Source organism: Meriones unguiculatus, chromosome 11, assembly GCF_030254825.1.
Source record: "Meriones unguiculatus strain TT.TT164.6M chromosome 11, Bangor_MerUng_6.1, whole genome shotgun sequence".
Lineage (NCBI taxonomy): Eukaryota > Metazoa > Chordata > Mammalia > Rodentia > Muridae > Meriones > Meriones unguiculatus.
The window spans coordinates 9,842,415-9,863,155 of NC_083359.1; the positions used below are offsets into that span (position 1 = coordinate 9,842,415).

A 20,741-nucleotide genomic window follows, 5' to 3' on the forward strand; every position below is an offset into this window, starting at 1 on the left:
TTCTGTTCTCCTCTAAGCTCCATTCTCCATAAGGAAGTTGCTGGGACTCAGAAGTGACAGCCCACATGTGTTTGACATGCAAAGTACTTTGAACTGAAGGACATTAGGAAGGTCTCACCAGCAAAATCTCTTTCTGATCCTTTCCTGCCCTTCTTTCTCCTACTCCCTTTCATCCTCTCAGGCAAGCCAGAGAAACTAGAATTCCTCCCCACCAAAGCCAGCCACACATCTCAGAAAATCTCGCTGGGGCTAGACCCTGCATTCAGAATGGGTTCTGCATATAACTGCATATAATCTAGAAAGGCATGCCATAAAGAGAGTCTAGGATCCCCTCTTACATCAAGGCCACTCCCTTTGGTCCAGTCACATCTCTACATGGCATTCTTCATCAAATGAAAGCAAACATAGTCAGTCACTTTTCTCTGGGTTCTTTGACTCTTAACTGCTAAAGGCGCCTTGCCACTTAAATTATCAAATAAGTTTTATTCCCCCCCTCTTGTTAGCAGGTCTTTTGTTATAGGAGAGTTGGCTGTTAGTTGGCTGTTAGTTAGGGAAGGAATCATAAGCACAGTCTCCCCTACCAGAGGGACCAGTTAAAAATGGAACTATAGTTCTTATGGCAAAGCAGGTAAAACATAGTTTGTGATTTCATTCATCAACCCAGGGAGACACAATAGCAGTTAACTACAGGTCGGGCTTCCAGTCTCCAGAACTTCCCGTTTTAGACTTTCAAGGGAAAAGTGACCATGTTAGCTTGCAAATGTGTCTAGGTTGGCCCTCAGCTTTATTATATTTTGGACAGAGAAAAGGACTCTAGATTCCCTGCTTTTGGGAATTATGTGAGTTGTCTTTTTTTTTTTTTTAACTTTCATGTTAATTTGTGAGTTCTTCTTTATAGGAAAAATGTATTTATGGCTCAGAGAAGTACAAAGACCTGTGAACTTCAGTGTCCTTCAGCGAGCAGAGGCAGAAAGAAATTTTTGGGCACAGACTGGTAACAGAAGTACCCTCTGCCCTCCTCTTGAGTCCTGGTTCATGTCCCAGACGCTGCGAGGACTCTCTACTTTCAGCTTTGGGATCTAGCCTCTCGCTTCTAGGCTCTTCTGAGAACCTCCCTCAGGGAAGACAGGGCCTTGCTTGCCTCCCTTTGTATGGCTCTGCTCCCATCTCTGGCCTGTCTCTGTGGGCAGCACATAGCTTACCAAGCGGAAGAAATGCTTCACATTGCTTTGTTGGGTACATGTGAGTGAGACTGCAGGCTGGCAGTTGGGGTGGCTAAATCCCAGGTCCTGGTGAGTCATGGGCGACGCAGGGTCCGAGTGTTCAACCCCTTGAGTTGCCTAAGTTCTGGACTCAACGTTTGTATTGAAAGATAACGCACGCACGGAAAAGCAAACGCATCTGAAATATGCATAAGTGAATCTTCATGAAGTGAATGCAGTTGTAGCTAAATAAATCAACCCTGTCCGAAGCCTGGCCTCCTTCCTGTCTCTGCTTCACAACATTTTTCATGCGCAAGTGGAAGGAGTAAGAAGCCGCGGTTCTGAGCGGGCTAGGCAGCATTCTGTGCTTTAGGACTTAAGGGAGTAGGGTAGTACGTATGCCCTGGGGAATTGCTGAGGTGGGGGATGTGCAGGGTTCTGAGTTAGGGCTCCATAAATTTGTTTGGGTTTGTGTGGTAGCAGGAGCTATTTAGAGGAGGCCTTTGGGGCATATGTGGGAGGGGCAAACAGGACTGGAGGCGGGGCCTAGGAGCTAGGGGGCGGAGTCAGAGGGCGGGGGCGGAGCCTCGGCGCTCGGAGGGGAGGGGCTTGCGCGCGCGCGCTCGCCACCGGCGCGCCCCCTCTCGGCCGCCATGTTGGCTGGCGTGTGGGTGTCAAACGCTGCACGGGCTCGGGTCGCTCCCGCCTCTTCAGCGTCGCCAGCGGCTGCAGCGTTGCCCTCGCGCGGGCCGGGAACGGAGGTGAGTCGGGACTCGCGGGACTTGGCGGGGGTGGGGTGGCTCGAGAGTCGGGGCGGGGCGCGGACCTTCCTCCGCTCCAGTGCGTGGACGCCCCTGGAGCACCGGCTTCCCTCTCGCCCGCCGGGGCGTGCACCGTGCGGCCACCCGGACCCCACCCGGCCGGACTGCTCAGCCAGGCCCCGCCCCACCTGAGCCCTCTCCGGGCTGAGCGGACCTCTGCCTCCCGGCCGGGGCGCCCGTCCTCGCCTCGCACCTCCGCCCGGAGCCTTCAGTTTGGAGCAACCCCGCCCCTCCCCGGAGTGTGCTCTTCCCGGCTCTCCCCTCGCCGGGGTCCGGGCCGGCCGGTCCAGGCAGCCCGGGGAGGGGTCCCCCCACTCACGGCTTTCCCGTCCCCCCCGGGACCGGGTTCCCCTACCCGGCCTCCACCGTGCAGCACAGCGGGGACGGGGGCGGCGGCGCCTGGCTCCAGCTGCCTTTTGTTTCGCGTGGGATGGCAGGGACCCGGTGGCCCTGCCGGGCGAGTCCCGGTGGGCGAGCCGCGCGTGGAGCCGGCCTCTTCCGGGAGCCCCTCGCTCTCCTGTGGGCCGGCTCCTTCGGAGCGCGAGCCGAGCGCGTTGGGAGAGGCAGGCCATTCCAGGAGGAGTCCGGGCCAACAGGTTTTTGTTTGCAACCTGAAGTTGGCCCGGTGGCTTTGCAGGGGGCCAGAGTGTCTGCGCTCCCTGGAAACCCCAGCCCGGTCGGTGTAAGTCCGTTCCTTGGTCTCGGGCCTCCGTCCTTCCCAGCGGCCTCTCCACTTCACTGCTGCCTCGGGAGCTCATTTGAAGTCTGTTTCGGCAAGGATAGGGTTTAGCCATCCTTGTGGCTTTGAGGAGGGGAACTGAGGCCTAAAGAGGCGTCCGTTTGCCCAAGGTCATCAGCGATACGGTGTCCGTGTCACATCTGGAAGCCCTACTGCCAGGACACTCCACAGCACTTAAGGATTTCTTTAACGTTTGAGGAGTTCTCCCAGATCGCTTGCCTGTTATTTGTCAAATTCGTACAAAAAAGATGGGCAGGGGAAGATGAGAAAGACGTGTGAATTCTTTTGCACACTCGGAGAAAATGCCCTGTGGAAGAAGGGATTGAAATGATTGAAAAAGGTGAATTTCTTTCCCATTATTATGTAATACAACGAAGATTTAGCGGGAACTTTGGTCTTGTAACTCTATAGCTACAGTGTGATAGCGGCAGATGCTGGACCCACAGCGATCGGCTGGCTGTGCGTTAGGAATGAAGCTTTCCATCGATATTTCGTTCGTTGGTCATGAAGTTCTGGTCTGTATTTTAAATGAGCATGGGGCGGGGACTGCAGCTTGCTTCTGAAGGGTGTTTGTGATTGCGTTGAGGGAGCACCTGTAGGTCTCCTTTTTTATTTGTATGTTTTTGTCACGGTTTGTGACAGGGTCTCACTAGGGGGTAGTCCAGTCTGGCCTTGAATGCAGAGATCCACCTGCCTCTGCCCCTTTGGGTGGGGGCGACCACACTCAGGCTTCTCTTTAAGACTTTAGAGTTTGTTCTCTTGGTTTTAAAGTTAGGCTGGTTATCTGTAACTGTCTTGACTGGGCTGCTGTTTTGTAAACATCAGTTGCAAAGTACTGTACCGCGTGGGCTGCTGGATCAGGAGCAAGTTTGAGTAATTTTGTGGGGTATTTGGATTTCTTCCTGAGCCTTGAGATGGGAGGATGGATGTTGTGGATGTAAACATGGTTTTGTTTTAATCCCAGGTGTGGGATCTGGGACTGATTCAGATTGCCCACAGCAGCAGCCCTCTCATGAGGGCTCTGAGAGAGGCTCTTTGCCAGTTGGAATTAGTTGAATTCTGAGGACTTTGATGGATATAAATATGATAACCCAGAGGAAGAAGAGTCCGTGGAGGAGTCAGAGGAGGACTGCTTGCTGGTTTGCTGGTTACCTGGACTTGTGGATTTCCTGATGATGGATATTGGTATTGCCCCCAACGAATCCTACGACCCTGCCCAGCAGGAAGAAGTAAAGAGGGCTACCCGCCTCTTTCCCTTACAACCTTCTTATTCCCCTGCCTGGGGTTGGGGGGGGGGTTGGAAGGGAAGTATAAACTTTAAGGAACCCCCAAATAAAGTAATGTTTGAAAAACTAGCCCCTACAGATGGGGGCTCTGTTGAGATCTCTCTTCTCTGCAGGGTGCATGTTGCCAAATGTCTGAGTTACCAAGAAATAGGAAACTTAAAAAAAAAAAAAAAAAAAAGTAATGTGTGTGAGGGGGAATGGTGCACCTGTGGGCATAGATGCCCGCTGAGTGCAGAAGAGCAAGTCAAGCCACTGGAGCTGGAGGTATATTTGGTTGTGAGCGCTGGGAAGTGAACTCTGATCCTTTTTTTTTTTTTTTTTTTTTTAAGATTTATGTCATGTATACAGTGTTCTGCCTGCAAGCCAGAAGAGGGTACCAGATCTCTCACTATAGATGGTTGTGAGCCATCGGGTGGTTGCTGGGAATTGAACTCAGGACCTCTGGAAGAGCAGGTAGTGCTGTTAACCTCTGAGCCATCTCTCCAGCCCGGAGCTCTGATCCCTTTAAAGAATAATATGTGCTTTTAACTGCCCAGCATTCTCTTCCAATGCCTGACATGGTGTTCACAGTCACGAAAAATGGCCCATCCATCGTAGAAACTCTGTGGAAATATGGCTGCCTCTTATGTAATCTTTCCTAACAAGGAGTAGATTTCCCAAGAGTGGAGATTCTGATAAAACTCCTGTTAAAGTATCTGAAAAGTTTTGGAGGGCTGGAGAGATGGCTCAGAGGTTAAGAGCACTGACTGATCTTCCAGAGGTCCTGAGTTTAATTTCCAGCAACCTCATGGTGGCTCACAAGTATCTTTTGTGAGATCTAATGCCCTTTTCTGGTGTGCAGGTGGCTATGCAGACAGAACATTGTATACATGATAAAATAAATCTTTTTAAAAAGTTTAGGAGAATCTGATTTATTTTAATGGGTTTTTTTTTTTCCTGGAAGTTAAAGGAAATTTGTTTTTAATTTCATTAATAATGGTAACTTTGACTGAGGCAGGGGAAAATGAATTTCATTCCATTACTCACTGTATGCAGAGCTTAACTGTCTTGTTGATGGGTGTGATTGACTGGTTTGAGCACCTAGTGACCCTGAGTATTGAACTCGGGATTATTTTTACCCAAAGGGTCTCGCTGTGTAACCCAGGTTGGCTTGGAATTTGATTCTCCTCCTTTACCATCTCCAGAGTTTGGATTACAGGGCACAGGCTACCATGCTTGGCTCTTGGTCTGCTGGTTCAGTGTATTTGTGTTTAAGTCAGCCTCTCTGTCAAGCCTTTGCCAACTGCCAATGTTTAGTCTCTTCTTCCTCTCCTTCCCCAGCCTCCCCACCGCATACGGTCTGTCAGAGTACTCTGGCATTTTGAGACTGTGACATCAGGACGACGATGTTTTTATGATTCTGTACCACAAGCTCCACTGTTCAGCCTTGCTCTGGCGTGAACCACTCCTGTGTGCCAGCTGTGTTGTGAAATGACTGTCCAGCAGATTTCTTTTATCTTTTCTTTTTTTCTGCAGTGGTGGGAATTGAACAGAAGGCCTCATCCATGTGAGGCAAAGTACTCTGCGACTGAGTTAAATTCCCAGCCTTCCAGCTGATTGAGTTGTTGAAAATTGAGAAATTCTGATAAGTTAGTCATTGGCTGTGTAGCTCTGGCCCTCTTGAAATGCAGTGTGTAGACCAGGTTGGTTTGGTGCTGGTATTAAAGGCATTATCATGACCAGCTTTCTTAATTAAAGAGATTTCTTGTTTATTATTTTATTATTTGTGTGTTTTTATGTGTGTTCGGGTGCAGTGTGCTCAGAGGCCAGAAGAGGGTATGAGATCCCCTGGAGTGGAGTCAGGGGGAGTTAAGAGCTTCTGGACATGGGTGCTGGAAACTGATTCTGGATCCTCTGAAAGAGCAGAAAATGCTGTTCACTTAGCCATTTCTCCAACCCCCAAAACTTCTCTCTCTTTTTTCATTTGTTCTTTCTTTCCTCCTTTTTTTTTGGAAACATGGTCTTTCTATGTACTCCTCACTGTCCTGTAGATCAGGCTGGCCTTCAACTCACAGATCCAGCTGCCTCTGCCTCCCAAGTACTGAAATTAAAAGGTATGTGCCACCACATCTGGCCTAGAATTTTCTTTCTTAGTATTCATAGTGTCTAAAAATAGAAACTTAGAAAAGCAGTCACAGGGAAACATGTCTGCAGTTAAGTGTGCATTCAGCCACTTTATCTAGAGGTGTGTTTGACTCTACCTGTTAGCAGTCTGATGATTGAGAAATCAAGGCCCTAAAATCTTAAAGCGCTTTTTTTGGAGGGGAGGGAGTTGTCCAAAAAGGGTTTCTCTGTATAACCATCTTGGCTGTCCTGGAACTCACCTTTTTTTTTTTTTTTTTTTTTTTTTTTTGAGACAGGGTTTCTCTGTGTAGTCTTGCCTGTTCTGGAATTTACTTAGACCATGCTGGCCTCCAACTCAGAGATCTGCCCATCTCTGCCTGATGGAGTGCTGGGATTAAAGGCATGCCCCCCCATGACCAGCTATCTTGAATTTCTTTTAGCAGCCTTTAAAAACAGAACCACTTTCATCAGAGCATAGGGTTGGGATTGAGACCCTGTGACAGTGGAAACCTTCAGGGTTAAGCTGCGGGACTCAGCTTAGTCAGTATTCACAATGGGTCTGTGAGTCCCTTGAGAGGCTGGGAGCTGTGAATGTTAAAGTTCCTGGCTTTCTCCAAACTTTAGGATCTGTGGAAGTACTGTGATTTGAATGTCAGTAATTGAATGAGCTACTTTAAATGATAGGTGTTTTTATTTAGATTTGATAAGAAAACTAAACAAAACCTGCCAGGTCTGTGCTTCCCTAGAGTGCATTCATTCTTCTGCTAACTCTCCCAGCTCTGTTGGGTCCTGAACTGGGCTTTGTTTCTGGGTTCAGAAAGGGCCTATTCCTGGTTCGACTTCCTGTGGATCCTAGTCCAGGCAGTGTACAGCGTTCAAGGGTTCTGTAAGAGGAAGAATGGGTAACTCAGCTCTGTTCAAAGCAGTGCAAGGAGTTGGTCCATAGGGACTCCAGCTTTTGATCATGTAACTCAGCTGACAAATGGAATCAGGAGAAACACACTTCCTGAGGGATGGCTGGCCATCCAGGGCTAATGCATGATGTGAATTTAAAAGCATTTATAATTAATCGCTTTTGAATGCAGGCTGCTTTCTTCTGCTCTCACCCTTCTTTGGTAATGTCATTGTCATTTTACTCTCCTCCTGCAGTGTAGTGTCTGAGAGAACCTAGTGGCATAGTTTGGCTGCTACAGTTTTGTGGCAAATTGCTTTGGAGTTGGGCATAGGGTCTGGTCTGGTAGGCATCCTGCATGGGTGGGTAGGACCAATCTATCAGTCAGCTTAATTTGCTTTACCCCTGAAGTGAGACCAAAAGGGGAAAAGATAGTCTCTCTCTAATTTGCTGTGCATCAGGATTCCCTAGAGGATTGGTTTCAGCTGGTTGCCAGGCTCCACCCCAGAGTTTCCAACAGGAGATAAAGCCTGACAGCACTTTCTTTTTTTCTTTTTTTTTTTTTTTTTGATAGGGTCTTGTGTAGCCTTGGGTGGTTTGAATTTACTTTGTAGTTAAGGATGACTTTGAAATTATGAATCTCCTACCTCTGTTTCCTAAATGCTGGGATTATAGGCATGTGCCACCATGCTCCATTTTATGTGGTGCTGGGGACTGAACTCAGCAGAGCTTTGAGTATGCTTAGAGATGGGTGCTGGGATCCAAAATAAGATCCTTTGGGAGAGCATCAAGTAGTGCTCTTAAGCACTAAGCCATCTCTGTAGCCCCTATTTGTTTGTTTGTTTACTTATTCATGTGTGTGTAGAGACCATTGTGTGTGTGTGTGTGTGTGTGTGTGTGTGTGTAGGTCAGAGGACAACTTACTGGAGTCAGTTTTCTTCTACCAAGTGGGTCCCAGGGTTACAAATCAGATTGTTAGGTTTGGTGGCAAGTGTCTTTACCTCCATTTTGTCAGCCCAGAGAACATGCATTTTTAACCAGTGTCTCCATGTTACAAATGTTGCCAGTTTGGGGACTAGCCTTTGGAATCCTGGCTTGAGGACTGAAAGAGAAGGCATGCGAGGTGTCTAGCACCAGCTGGCTGTGCAGAGGAAACTCAGAATGCTTCTAAATATTGCTCTGAAGATGGCGGTGTGGCATTTGGAAAGGAATTTGGGTTCTCTGAGCACTGTTCTCACTTTGATTTTTCCTATCATGATTTGGACTGTGGTTACAAGCATTTTCCTTGTGTGAGTTAGTTGGTTCATTTTCTTTAAAGATAGTTATGTGAGATGGCAGTGGCCTTCAGAATGACAGTAAATCCTCGATCCTGTTGGAAAATCAGGTTCATCCCTATATGGCTGGCATGGTGATGACTGTGTAGGCCTTTTAGGAATGCAGCTTGAGGTGGTGGTGGTTGTTTGTTAGTCTGTCTGGACAGAACCCCCTAGGGTCATTAGCCATCAGTCCTGGTTTTAATGAAAGTCACTTTTCAATTGAGATTGATTTAATATTCTTTGGTGTTTAGAATTTGAGGACCCACCCCTTTTTTTCCCCACCCATCACCATTTCTCTTCTTGCATTTTGAAAGAAAACTAATACTCAGAAGGGTTTGGCAACCTGTGCTAGGCCTCACAGTGATATTTTGTTGTGCACTGTGGTGTGTGTGTGGTACATGCATGTAGTGTGCTGGTGGGAGTGCATGCGGAGGCTGGACTTGCCAGGTGTCTTTGTTGCTCTACACCCGTTCTCTCGAGAAAGAGTCTCCTACAAAGCACACAGCTTGGCTGAGCTGGCCAGTCAGAGAGCTCTTGGGTTCTGCCTGTCTTTTCCCATCACTGCTGGGAGTGTAGGCATGTGCTCTCTGCTCGGCTTTTCACATGGGGATTTGAGTTCTTAAGCCAGTAGAGCATGTGTTCTTATTCACCCGCTGACTCCCCACTTGATATTTTACAGCCACTTGTTTCAGACGGAGAATCATTGATTTCCCTGCACACCTGGAGGTGTGCCTGTGTGTTTCTGTGACCTTGCTGTTCTCTTAGCAGTCCTGAGAGTGGCAATTCACTGATAAGTGCCCTCAAATTGGGAGGGGGCTTGGCAGTATGCTTGAAATCAGTCTGGCACTGGTCTGATTTTGAAATTTTATGAAGTCGTTTCTATGAGAGTATCTCATCTCACCACACCCTATCAGGAAAAAACAAAACAAAACACCAAAACAACAAACAAACAAAACTATGCTACCTTCTGAGTAGGAACCACGGAGTGCAGAGGTATGGGCATTTGAAGGACAGTTTTGTGACAGTGAGTAGGATATTGGAGCTCTGGGGTCAGATTGATGGATGTAAATGAAATGTTTCCTGTTGACATATTTGTTCTGACCGAGAGGACAAAGTTAACATTTGTAAGAAAATTAGAAGCCATCAGTGTGTTGAACTGTGATTTTTGATTTTTGTCAGGAGGCCAAGAATGTAGGGAAAAAAAAAAAACAAACTCGAAGTAAGGAAGGGCATCAGGAAGAAGGTAGGGTTGAGCTGTGCCTTGAAGGACAAGGAAAATTATAAAGCAATGGGACGGTAAGGAGGCAGTAGGATTCCTGAGGTGGGGTTGGGTGTGGTGCCCTTGTGTGTGCCTCTTGGTGTGTGCTCTGTTGAGTCTGTGTTGTTTGGGAGGATGCTTTATGGCTAAGAGTTTGGACTTTATGGCTGGGAGCTCTATTCCTGGTACACCTACAAGTCATGGAATCTGGAAAGCTTTTTTTTTTTTTTTTTTTTTTTTCCCCAAGTTGTCTCTGATGGGGCCTCTTCCTAAACCAATCTGGGAGGAACCAATGAGGTTTAGAAGTGCCTAGATAATTCTGATTGTGTGGATGGAGAGCTGAGCCCTGTGCTCAGGGGAGCTTCTGGGAGTGTCAGGGGAGCTTGTGGGAGTGTCAGGGGAGCTTGTGGGAGTGTCAGGGACTGGAAGATTGGAAGAAATGGGAGCTAGAAAGAAGAGGAGCCTGTACATTAGCAGGTATGAGTAGTGAGCCCTGAGTTTTTAGTCACTGGGAATGGGCTACAGAGAAGAGGGAGAAGGGAAGGTGGTCTCTAAGCCACCTTGGAGAAGTAGGTAGTTTAGCAAAGGGTGAAGAAAGTAAGTGCAGAAGGAGGGAGTGTGATCTGCTGGGTAATCTTTTCCACCTGAGCCCCAGGCAAGGAGCAGGCAGAGCCGGTTTGGTTCTTACTTATCTCTCCATCAAGGGTTCCCTCTCCTACTCCAGATTGTTGTAATGATTTCAGCAGGCAATATTTGCAAAATTTGTTTTTGATTTATTTTATATTATATGGTGTTTTGTCTGGTTCTGAATCATGTACCCTGTGTTTGTCTGGTGCCACTGGAGGCCAGAAAAGAATGTCAGGATCCCTGGAACTGTACTTGGCTGTCATGTGGGTGCTGGGGATTGAACCTGGGTCCTCTGGAACAGCCGCCATTTCTCTATATCACTGAACCATCTCTCCAGGTCTAATATGTGCAAAATGTAAATGGCATTTTTTTTAAATCTCCCTCAGCTTTTTTCTTTCTCTCGCTCTTTTTTTTTTTGAGGTGAAGTCTTACTATATATAGCTTATATTGGCCAAAAACTTGTGATCCTCTTGTTTCATCTTCTCAAGGGCAAGGATTAGAGGTGTGTGCCACCATGCTCAGCAAACTCATATATATATTATATATGTATTATATGTATATATATATTATATATGTGTGTATATGTATATATATGTGTATTTTTTTTTTCCAAGACAGGGTTTCTCTGTGTCACTTTGGCTGTCCTGGACTAGCTTTGTAGACCAGGTTGGCCTTGAACTCACAGAGATCCACCTGCCTCTGCCCCCTGGAGTGCTGGGATTACAGGTGTATACCACTACTCCCAGCTCAAAATCATATTTTAAAAGTAAATTTTTTCAAGACGGTTGTACTAAAGAGTTCATAACTTTGGTATTTAATGTTGCTAGTCAAAAGTAACAAGTGAGGGGGCTGGAGAGGTGGCTAAGTGGTTGAGAGCACTGGCTGTTTTTCCAGAGGACGTGGGTTCAGTTCCCAGCCCCTACATGGCTGTCCGTAACTCTAGTTCTAGGGATCTGACACCCTCACATAGGTATACATGCAGGCAAAACACAAATGCACACAAAATAAAAATAAATCTTAAAAACAAACAAGGGGGCTGAGGAGATGGCTCAGAGGTTAAGAGCACTGGCTGCTCTTCCAAAGGTCCTGAGTTCAATTCCCAGCAACCACATGGTGGCTTACAACCATCTATAATGAGATCTGGTGCCCTCTACTGGCTTGCAGGTACACATGCAGGCAGAACACTGTATATACATAATAATAAAATAATAATAATAATAATAATAATAAAACAAAACAAAACAAGTGAGTTCCCTTCCCACTCCCCAGCAGGGTTTCTTTGTATAGCCTTTGCTGTCCTGCACTTGTTTTGTAGACCAGGCTTGTGTTGAACTCACATCAGTGCCCTTGCCTCTACCTCCTGAGTGCTGGGATTAAAGGCATGTGACACCACGCCTGGCTTACAAGTGAAGTTTTTAACCTAATGTGTTTTATGGTTATCATTATTTATGGTGTTTTGGTCAAAAAAGTAGTTCAGTTTGTGCTCTTATTTGATGCTTGTTGCAGTGTTTCATATTCTGGGATACATGAGTTAGTGAATAAAATTTAAGTCCCTGCCTCAGGTCTTTGGGTTTGTAGATGTTGGTTTCTGACAGTGAGAAATACTGTTGGCTCTGGCTATATCAGTAGGTAGAGAAGTGTACAAACATTGATGGACTCTAAGGGTCAGAGGAAACCGTCTGCAAGTTGGATCTTGAAAGTATGGTTATGGGGGATAGAGGAGGAGCAGAGCCGGTGGTGCTGCCTGTGCGGAGGACTGGGGACCTGTTGGCTAGTGAGTGGGCAACAGCTGGCTTGAACGGTGGGCTGTGGTTTCAGTCTATAGTGAGTGGGCAGTGCTGCAGGTCCTCCATTTCATTCCTTAGTGAACAGCTCTGCTCTGATGAAAGCAGCAGAGCTTAATTAAAATGGATTGCTGTGTTAAGATCAGCCCAAAGTGCCATCTTGCTGCTAGTGTTGGGGAGCTAGGTGGCAACAGGGCCCAAGGACATGAGTCTTTTCCCAGAGCACCTGACAGTGGGGCTCTGTTCAGTGGCAGTGAGAAGGGTGAGGCTGAAAGAGTTCCTGTCCCACCCTGTTTTCTAGGCCAGTTTCCCAGGGCCAGAATGATATTTTATCCTGGGCTGGTGCTGACATGACATGAATGGTCCTTTGGGACTAGAGTGCCCACACTTAGAGCAGTTGTGTTTTCTAGAAATCCCTGGGGAATTTTATGGCCATGTGGTGAAGATAAGAAGCTTTCTGGTATTTTTGAGACACATGTTGGAGAGACTGGCCCTGGGTGGGTACAAGTTATCAGGGAGATGAGATGATCCTAGCCTGCAGTTCTTGGTATGGACAAGAAGATTGAACCACAGGGGCATCTGGATTGGCCAGTTATATGTTTTCTATGTTCTCTCTCTTTCTCGACAGGGTTTCTCTGTGTAGCCCTGGCTGTTCAGGACTCACTTTGTAAACCAGATGTTGTCAAACTCACAGAACTCTGCTTCCCTGAGTGCTGGGATTACAGGCGTATTTATATGCTGTCTCTTTTGGGTGCTGCCTCAGTTTGCTGTCTGTCTTGGGGTTTCAGGTCATAGGGGGTTCAGTGCTGACAATCCTAGGAGAGCTGTGGCAGCCAGAGAGAAGCCACTTGTTACCTTTACCAGCTTCTAGACCTTTCATGTTTCTTTGCTCGTGGCCCAATCTCAGACAGCTGTGACTGTTGTGACCATCCCACAGCATCCAGTGTGACACTGCTCACTTGCCTCCCACCTCTAGTGTAAAGGACCCTTGTGTTTCTGTTTGACCCATTGATCCTTCCCTATTGTACGTTAGGGAAGAATGCTTTCATTTTCTCTGCTGCCTCCTTGCCCTTATGCCTAGCATGTTCACAGGTTCTTGGACTAGGCTGTGTGTGGATATCTTTGGAATAAGGCCTTTGGGAGGCCATTATTTGTTCACTATAGTTGCCAACATCAAAAGCAGATCCTGTGCAGCTTTCCACATTTGCAGCTTCATGGACAAATCAGAACACTTAGCAGTTGGAGGCTGCACTGTTGCTTAGCAACAATGGGTCAGAGCCAGTGTGGGTGCCATCTCTAGATGGGGCTTGGGAGTGCCAGTTCTGTAGGCCCCAGCCCTCTCATGGTGCCCACTCATTTTCCTCCCCTCCTTGTTCCCCACTGGGAACACAGGGCTTACCAGGTCTAGTCATGGTAGTATTCTCTGTTCATGGTGGTTGAGCTTGCCACCACCTCCCTGTTTTAGCTCTTCTCTTCACCCCTGTGCTTTACTTCATTTCCTGTCTCCAGACTCTTGACCCAAAGTGTTTCTACCTGGCACCCACTGTTTGACATCCTCCTGACTCAGGCCTGTGCTCTGTACAATCTCTGCTGCTATTTTAGGTGGTATTGTTTGTGCTGTGACTGTCGCTCATCCCCTCCTTTTTTTGGCACTCAGATGTAGTCTGTAGTATATTCTAGTACCTTCCTCTGGGTATCATGCTTGGAATTCACGAAAAGCAAGTCCTTATAAAGGTACTTCTGGAGCCATTTCCATCAGAAGTCAAAATTACATAACAAGCGTGTGGTCAGGCCTCTTGGTGCCAAACACTCTCCTAGATACTGAATATGTAACAGGAGACTGTGAGACCGCCTTTTTTGTAGGAAGAGGAAGGAAGAGAACCAGGCGAATGGGCAGTGACAGTACCAGGGTGCCACTGTATAAGGGGCTGGGGATCTGCTTCCGTTTGTCCCATCTGCTTATGTCATTTTTGAAGGGCTGTTTCTGGAGCTCTTGTTAAAGGCATTTCCGGCAAAGATCCCTTTGTGTCCAGATGTTGCCTGGACCTAGTTGATAACTGAAATTTCGACAGACCTTTCTACATTGGCTCATGGAGAACGCTCAAACTAGACACTTCCTTGTGTTTTTGCTTGGCAGTCTGAATTGGGACTCTGATTTTCTTCTGAGGGGCCATTTTTCTGTTGTCTTCTGTAGGGGACATGTATTAAGTGACTTTGTCTTAGGTGGGAACACTTGTAGAGAGCCCTTGGCATTTGACAGCTTAGGGTACCTGCTGTTTTTATCTATGTAGAATATAATTAAAAAACTTGGGTATAAACTTGATTTTATTATGGAGGACTCAGTAAATGAAAACAACATAATTTAGTAAAACTCAGCTTCAACATTTTAAATCTAGGTTTCTCCCATGGATACTTCTAAAGCAAATCCCAAACTTTATTAATAATGGCTGTATATTTTTAATGGGTTTGGACTTTCTGCAAACTTACTAGGTGGAAATTGACCATTCTTCTTTTTGAGAATAGGGTCCTATTCTTGTCTGTGATTCAGTAATTCTCCAAGTACTCAGCTTACAAGTGTGAGCGGTCATTCTCAGCTTTCACTATGGGCCCCTTTAATTCTTACCTGCAGTTTGTTTCCCGTAGTCCTGGCTGTCCTAGAACTCCTGTAGACCAGGATGGCTTTGAACTCACGAGATCCATGATGGCTTAAAGGCATGCTCCATCACACCTGGCTCTAATGCAGATTTTATATGCTCTGTGTTCAAAGATGACTTTTTTCAGTTGTAAAATGATGATTATCTCTATACAGAAGTATTTATTTGGGTTGAATTTTGTTATCACTTCTATTAGGACAAAGATTAATAAGAGATTTGCTATATTAATTTTGTTACTGCAAAATATTTATGAAATTTGCCATTGTAACCATATTAGACTGGGCATAGAGGCTTGTGCCACCCTGCCTAAACACTAAGCTGCTTTCTAATTGTGGTTTGCCTGATTCAGACATTCTCTGTGCCCAGCATCTTAAATCATGTGGCCTTTTGCTTGGCCTCTTTCCAGGTTTTTTCATGTTGTAGCATGGATCAGCATTTTATTCCTTCTTATTATTGAGTAATCTCTGTATAGATAGAGCACAACTTGTTTACCTTCCTGTTCATAGTCTTTTGAAGTTTTAATTTTGGCCGTTGTAAATAGTTGCTACTTTAATTAACTACATGCTGTGTAATTTGAAATACGGTGATAGGGTGTATGGATCATGAAGAAAGTATCACACGAGAGGGTAGGCAATGGTTTCTGTTTATTTCAACAAACACATTTTAGAGGAACTTAGGCCTGAGGCACAATGTGCGTAATACAGCTGCATGAGAATGCACGGGTGGGCTCAGGCTTCTTTGGGCTGTTCATTGTTAGCTGAAATGCTTCTCTGCTGGAAAGCTCTCTCCTCCTCTGGCGCAAGCCTCAGCTGTGGACCTAGGTTGGGTAGAGGACCTTCTCAGCACTGGTGTGGAGGACATGCTCAGCTCGCTGGGATTTCGCTCTGCTCTTGAGTTTTCTGGGACAGACTGTGTTTTCATGAGGCCCGTTGACAGAAGGGTTTGCCTTCCTGGGTGCCAAGGCCGTTTCTTTCTTTATATATCTCACAAAGTTTTAGGTTTAGTATTCCTGGACTGTCTACTGGGTCCTAGAGATAGGTCAAGTCTGTCCTTGTCAACTCAGTCTGTGCTGAGTGGGTGTAATGGAGGGGTCTGCATGCTGTTGGGCACTGCTTCCTCATAGGAGTTACTGGGCAGCAGTGTGCTGACAGTGGGCACCCTTCTCAAGGGCTGCATCTGAATACAGTAGCCCCATGCTCTGTCTTGAGGACTAAGCTCCATCCATGGATATGGGGTGCACATCAGATCATGTGTCCATTTTTGGAGGGTTCAAAGGATTAGGATTAGCATCTCAGGTCTCAGGATGAGGAAAATCAGATGTGAATCTGATTTGCTTTTCACTTGTACCACTTGAAGCTTTTAGGAAGCACAGTTCAGAGTCTTTTTTCTTCTCAAGGCAGGGTTTCTCTGTATAGCCCTGGGCTATCCTGGTATTCCTTTGTAGACCAGGCTGGCCTTGAACCGCTGAGATCTGCCTGCCTCTGCCTCCCAAGTGCTGGGATTAAAGGTGTGTTCTACCACTGTCCAGCTAAGTCGTCTTGTGTAGGGGTCATAACTGATATCCTCGTGATGAGAGATATAACAAGAGAAAAGTATTTCTGACTTCTGTAATCATTTTAAGTGCCAGTGAGCCTTCAGAATGGCTGGGATGTGTCAGTTTCAGCGCTGCTAGGGTCAGATAGGGCACAATCTCTGTGGTGATGACTGTGAAACGAACGAGACCAGTCTTTGCTTCTCCCTGCGCTCTTATTTGTTGCATTTCTTGCTCCATGGTTTGGACAGGACTTTGATTTTGTATGTCTTAGGGCCCACTCTTGGATAAGGTCAGATTATATGGCCGGCTCTTTGACAGAGTGGTGGGTAGTAGAGGGGCTCAGAGCAATCATGGCCCCCTGGTTGGTGTGTGGCTGGCTTTGGGAAGAAGGGGCCCAATTTTTGTGAATTGTCTTGGGAAAGTAGATCCTAGTTTTCATTAATTACTCTAGTGAAAGAAAAAACAGACAGGAGAATAGGAGGTGAGATGGCTCTTGGTTCTGAGGCTGTACACTGCCCTTAAGTTCCAAGTGCTCAGCATGCCAAAAGCACCATATTTGTGGTGTTATTTTATGAGTCCCCAACAAAGGTCATCAGAGAAATTTGGAAGTACATACAGTCAGGAAGGCTGAAGTTGAACCTGACCTCTCAACTGTGACTACTGTAAACTGAGTTCTAGCTTATTTTTGTCAGTCTGTTTATATCTACCACCCTCTCACTCTCCTACCCTTGGGGTCCTGGTGGCTCACTGTCTGTGAGGAGGCATATATTGTCGCCCCCCCCCCTGAATACTGATGTACCCCCTCTTCTCCTGTAGTGGGTTAGCAAGCCCTCAGGCCTGGGACAGACAGGAGAGAGGCTTTGTGAGAACAGAGGACTTGGTGGCCACCTGGAAGTGTTATGGTAGGAGGAATGAACAGCAGTTTGGAGTGCTGTGGTGCTGTTGCTGAGCTGTAGGGTGTGGAGGAAGAGGATTAAGGCTGAGTTGTAGAACCAAAATGTTTGCACTGCTGCATGTTCTTTGGAGGCTTTCAGAATGTGACACACTGGCTCTTTGGGCAGGGTGATTGAATAGTCAGTCACTGGGCCTCATCTTCTCTGTCTCCATGGTATAAAGGAAAGGGTTACTTGCCATACACTACCAAGTACGTCCAAAGACCTTCCAATCCCAAGGGAGAGCAGCATTGGCCTGAAAACCATCTTCTCTGGGTATGTGTTCTCCTTTTGGTAGGCTGTGTTTGTTGGCTTGATGACAGGGTTGGTCCTTTTCACTTAGCCAGTGCCTTTTTTCTTTCTTTCTTTCTTTTTTTTTTTTTTTTAAACAAAACAAAACAAAACAAAACAAAACAAAACAGGAGTCTCCAGAAGAGAAAACAGGCCTGTTGCTCAGGAAATGTGTTTGCCTGAGGCTAACTTATGGTGGAAGCAGGGAGCTGGATGGAGCAGGCTCTGGGCCAACCAGGCCTCCGTGACATGCTGTGCCTAGTCATTTCCTTCTGGGGCCCTTGGCATTCATTCTGCATGTGGGTAAATCAGAGCTATATGAATCCCTGTGAATAAGCTTTGTGGTGGGAAGAATCCTGGGTTTACAGTGCAGTGGGGCTACGTCTACCTGCCTGGTCCACAGAACCACTTCTAGTGTAGCTGTGTTGGTCTTCCCCGAGACTGACCATCAGTAATCTGGAAGGCAGCTTTGTGTCCAGCAAAAGGTACCACATGGAGTATTTTTAAAACTTTTTTGCTGGACATATAAAGACTATAATAAAAGGCTTATAAAAGTTTATTTAGACCAGGAGTGGCCTTTTAGGCAGGCAGAGGCAGGCGGATCTTTGTGAGTTCAGTACCAGCTTGGTCTACAAAGTGAGTCTAGGACAGCCAAGACTACACAGAGAAACCCTGTCTCAAAAAGCCAAAAAAGTTTATTTAGAAAGAAAAACAGTTTAGAGCTCAGAAAGGGGAAGTAAATATTTTTTAGCAGGAAAGCTCAGCCTGTGGTTACGGTGCTTAGTCAAGCACTAGGAGACTTGCCTCTGCCCTCTGAGGCCCACGGAAACAGTTTGGAATAATTTGGTCTGAGGTTTTCTCCCTCTGGTGGGTGATGTGGAAACATGATTTTGTTGTGGCTTTTGGTGACTGACTAAGAACAGTAGCTTGATGACTTGCTGTCCTTTGAGCCTTAGGCTACTTATATCTGTTTCCTGACCTAGGGGAAAGCTGAGGGGTGCCTGAGGTGGGTGGCGATGACTTTGTATTGACGGATAAGTTCTTGGAGCAGCCCCGCCCCATCTGCTCCAAAGAAAGATAAGTTGTCCCTGCTGTAGTCCCGTGTGCTTCCTTTGTGTTGTGTCTCCTGAGCTCTTGGAGAGTGAGGCTGTGTGTTTGGCCTGCATGCTCCAGTTTTGTGCCCAGGTCTGGTAGGGATAGGTGCTAGGTAAGGCCTGGTACGTGAATGGCTAAGCCTGATGGGGAGCTTGGTGTGATCTGCTACCTGGTGATGAGGCACAGACCTGCTCAGGATACCCAGGGGGTCGGGTTTGTGGATGGGGCTGCAGGTGGGCCCACTAAGAAGGAAAGCTTAGCCTAGAGTGGACTGTGGGGAAGTCACTGAAATGTGAAGCTAGAGGGCCGCCCAAATAAATGTAAGTAGATGTCATTAAAAAGTGTACTTCAGGAAGTATTTCCCTTCACTCCTCATCGACCTAGTTCTGCCTGCTCCTTCCTTTGCTAACTACCTTATAGTATAGTATCTTTCCGGTAGTGTCTGTGTAGATACAGCATGTGTGAGCTCTCTTTTTCTTATTATTATTTTTTTCCTCTTTTGGAGCAGGATCTTACTGAGTTAGCCCTCTGGGCCTCGAACTCACAGAGATCCTTTCGCCTCTGCTTCCTGGATGTTGGGATTAAAGATGCCTGCCACTAAGTCCATTTCTTTTTCCTTATTTTATTAACTAAAAGATAGCATATTGTTTATAAATCTCATCATTCTCATTCCCTATTTTCTATTTATTTTTACTTTTGTTTTTTGGGACAGGGTCTCACTGTGTAATCATGGATAGCCTAGAACTCTCAGAGATGAGATAAGATCAAGTCAAGGGTGTGGTTGTTTGTTTAGTGTGTGCAAAAGTGTGTGTGTGTGTCTGTATACATTCCCCCTATGTTTCTATATGCATGGGGATTTGCTGATGTGCTTGCTCATGTGACTGGAGGCTAGAGGTCAGCACCATCGGTCTTTTTCCACCTTCCACCTCATCCATCCGTCCGGCCAGCCACATATATATTTTACATTTATTGATTGAATCTGTGGGTAGGCATATCCTACATTGTGCATGTGGAAAAAGACAACTTTGAAGTTCCTTCTCTTTGTATTGTGTGGATTCTAGGGATTTAACTCAGGAAATCAGGCCTGGTAGCAGTGCATCTTTACCTATTGAGTCATTTTGAGAGGTTGCCCAGATTTTCTCCCAAGTGTTCATATTGCCCTCATACGAGCAGTGTGGCTTGCTCATTTCTCCTACTGCCTTGCCAGCCTCAGGTGTTTAGATTCCTGCCAACCTGACAAGGGTAAATTGTATCTCAGTTTAATTATGATTTGCATTTTTCTGAAGTTGAGCTTATATTGTCACATGTTGAAGGACTGTGTGGGTATATTTTATATTTTTAAAGATTTATTTATTTATTTTTGGAGACATGGCCTCACTATATAGCTCTGGCTGTCCTGGAACTCAACTATATAGATCAGGCTGTCCTCAAACTCAAAGAGATCTGCTTATCTTTGTCAGGATTAAAGTGCTGGCATTAAAGGCATGTGCCAAGATTTGTCACTATGCATGACTAACATTTGTTATTTTAATTGTGTATATGTTGTATGTGTTTCTGTGACATCCAGAAGAGACCATTGGACATTGGAGTTCGTTAGAGCCGGAGTTAATATGTGGCTATGGGTCATCTTATGTGGGAGTTGAGAATTGAACCTGGGTCCTAGCCAGTGTCCTTCACTGCTGAGCCATTTCGCTAGTCCCTTGGATCCTGCCACTGTTACCATACCTAGTTTTTATACTTCATGCATACTAGCAAGATACTATCAACTAAGCCAAATCTCCAGGCCTTAAGTTTGTTTCTCTATTTGCAGATCATAGGCTGGTTGTGTTATGAGTTACAAATCTTTGTCAGCACTGGACTGGAGTGTTGAGGACTCAGTTTCCTTATGTGAATCGTTAGTGAGAGCACAGAGCTTCATCCAGCTCATTGCCTCCATTTAGTTCATGAAGTTCCTCTCAGCAGTCTCAGACCCAGTACTGGGAGTTGCTGGTGTCAGCTCTGGGCACAGTGGTTAGCACTGGGTCAGGTAGGTAGGAGACTTAAGTGTGTGTGTTTGTGCATAGCAGGAGCTATTGCTGTAGACTCTTGAGGCCCTGGACTTGAGTTCTCTTGGAAGGCATATGAAGATGCTTCAGGACAGCTCCATTCTCATGGCCTTGTTTTTCATGGTAAGGAGGAGAGAAGGCTAGAGTGAGAGAGGCTGATGT

At 46.2% G+C, this 20,741-nt stretch overlaps 1 protein-coding gene across 11 annotated transcripts in view; it reads left to right on the top strand.

Moving 5' to 3' along the window:
- Nucleotides 1–1,813: 1,813 nt before the first annotated feature.
- Epn2 (epsin 2) overlaps nt 1,814–20,741 on the top strand; it is a 56,547-nt gene continuing 37,619 nt past the window's right edge. For 7 of the 11 annotated variants that reach the window (XM_021639162.2, XM_060363575.1, XM_021639164.2 and 4 more), the window contains exon 1: nt 1,821–1,963. The gene's annotated coding sequence lies outside the window, so the exon portion shown is untranslated. Of the gene's footprint in view, nt 1,964–2,118; nt 3,103–20,741 lie in introns of those variants that run through there. The other 4 variants (XM_060363577.1, XM_060363578.1, XM_060363576.1 and 1 more) reach the window with 3 other exon arrangements.